The sequence below is a fragment of the Dasypus novemcinctus genome, chromosome 11 (genome assembly GCF_030445035.2).
Source record: "Dasypus novemcinctus isolate mDasNov1 chromosome 11, mDasNov1.1.hap2, whole genome shotgun sequence".
NCBI classification, from domain to species: Eukaryota; Metazoa; Chordata; class Mammalia; order Cingulata; family Dasypodidae; genus Dasypus; species Dasypus novemcinctus.
Window position 1 is genome coordinate 49,128,653 of NC_080683.1, and position 2,501 is coordinate 49,131,153.

The following is a 2,501-nucleotide window of genomic DNA, read 5'->3' on the forward strand; positions in this document are numbered from 1 at the left end:
CTTTCTATTAAGGTATAAGGCTGATGTGGTACAATAAGAAAGTAACAAGGATGATGTTTTTAAACAAAGGGACTAGAATGCTTATAAGACTATGTATGAGTGACAACCTCTTTCAAGGCCACACATGTTATACCCGTGGACTGCTCTTCCCTCTTTGGAATGAGCCTTTCCATGCCAGAGAATTCTACTGCATGTCCTCAGGGGTGACCAGTCTTTGTTCTGTGATGATGATTTTGATTCCTGGACCTGAAGTTCCTTGGTGACCACGGTTGGGAGATATAAGAAAAGTTGTGAATTCTAAGATAGTGAGACTGTTTTTCTCATATGGGCCACAAGCTAGTCCTGATCTTTAGACCTGCGCCAAGCAGGTAAGCGTCATGGGAATATGTGTAGAGCCTCCAAGGGTGAGTATGTGGAAGAACAGCCTTGGCGTGGCTGCTTAGGCTCAGGGCTGGCTCTTAAAAATCTGACTCCCTTGTTCAGAGCTCACCAAGAGCCACAGCGGTACTGTGTTTTTTCTTGCAAAATGGAAGCCTGCCCATTTAAATTAAGTTTATATTTGGTCCAAGAAAAGCTGGTTCCTCAAAGGATTTCCATTCCCTGGGGACTGAAGGAAGGGGTACCATTTTCTTCCCTTCCTTCTCTTCAAAGTCTTTGCTTTCTAGCCCACTGGGAGTGTCTACAAGGACCCAAACTGTTTGCCCTGCACCTTCCCTGGCCCCTGGAGGAAAAAGGCCCTGAGGACCAGCGATCTGCAGGCTGACCCTCACAGGGTGGCTTGAGGGCGGTGACCTGTAGGGAGGGATGTCTGCAGCACTTGATCGCAAAGAACGTCACTGCAGTGTTTCGGTAGGAGTTACCACTGGGGTTCCCTGTCCTGGGGTGCCTCTTCCTCCTGCAAATCCAGCGCCCCTAGGGCATGGCAGTTGACATAACTAGTCCCCTGGGATAGGGGTGTTGCATTTCCCGTGGTAGATCGTAATGGCTCTCACACCGGAAGTAGGCCTCGAAGACATTGCTGTAGCCATGGTCCCTCTACCAGGGGCAAAGCTGCCGGTTCCAGGTGCAGGCCAGCACGCAGAAGACCTTCGGGTGCTCCATGCCGATCGTGGTGAAGAAGTCCTGGTCCCCAAGGTGGCCATGGAAGTCATGGAAGTGGTATTTGTCTGGCAGCTGCTGCATCTGCACGGGCTCCAGCAGGCAGCTGTAGAGCGGGGAATGGCGCATGGCCTGCAGGTTCGGTAGCATCACCCCACTGTTGAGGCCAGGGAGCCCCCCGGGCATGGGTTCTCATGGCGAACTGCCAGAATGTGTGCCTGCACACAGGCTGCATCTCTCTGGCTATGCCAATGACAGCTCTTGGCAGGAAAGTGTCAAACTCCTCAAACGACTCCCGGATGTTCGTCTTAGACTTTAGGTCTAGGTCCAGCTGAATTATCTGCAGGATCTCTTTAGGCAGGATCTGATGCATGGCCACCGAGAGGAAGAAAATGGAGTTGCTGTAATGGGCCCCCGAGCCGGCACTGAAGTGCTTCTGCATGGCCTCCAGGACGGGGAGAGGCTTCTCTGTCAACACAGCGACATCGTGGAAGATGACCGTGCACTTGAAGCCGGCAGCGAACTGCAAGAGTTTCTGCAGCAGGGCTTTGGTCACTTCACGGCTGGTCTCCTCGCTCACAAAGTGAAGGTTAAGCACCTCGTGCGCCTCGAACTTGGCGAGGTGCAGCAGCGGGTGCAGCAGCGAGCGCAGCGCAACGCGCGCCTTGGCCTGCAGCGCGGCGTTGTGTTCCGCCTTGGTGAACGTCATCAGCAGGTGGTAGTCCACCGGCCTGGCCCCGCCACCCTCCATGCTCTTGGCCTTGGCGCCTGGGACAGGCGATGTGGTCGCCCGCGCCAACTACGCCACGGGGGGCAAGGGAGCGGCCGAGGTCCCGGCGCGGGTCTCCTTCAGCCTCTTGGTGGCGCTGGGGAAGGTCTCCCGACCCGAGCCCAGGTAGTAGAAGGCACAGGCAGCAGGCACCGCGGCCGGCAGCAGCGTGCAATAGTGGGAGCGCAGCGCGGGCGCGCCACGACCCGAGCTCGTGGAGACCTGCCTCTGAAGAGACCCATGCGACATGTGCCGGCGGGCCGAGTAACCGAGGAAGGCAGGAGGAGACCAGTCTCCGCGGGCGCCCAGCAGCTCGGGCAGCAGGCGGCGGCCTATGGTTCTTTAAAAATAACATAAAAAATTACCAATGAAGATATGTGAGCAATTTTGAATTCAATAAACTGAATTCCTACCAAGTATATTTTAAATATAAAAGCATCAAAATTAGAGAATGTATGATGAGGACTTATTTATTTGTTTATTCCCTTATGATTTGTTATATTTTTTTATTTCCCTTAAAGTTGATGATATAGTTCTTCAAAGCAGGTTTAGTGAAGTACAGTGAAATGACAAAACTAAATCAAGCTCATTAAGTCAGAGTATGCAAAGAAACTTGGCAAGTGTATAATTAATT

At 52.8% G+C, this 2,501-nt stretch overlaps 1 pseudogene; it reads right to left on the bottom strand.

Annotated features, from left to right (window-relative positions):
* Nucleotides 1-935: 935 nt before the first annotated feature.
* LOC101437610 (xyloside xylosyltransferase 1 pseudogene) lies at nt 936-2,109 on the bottom strand (annotated as a pseudogene).
* Between the last annotated feature and the right edge of the window lie 392 nt (nt 2,110-2,501).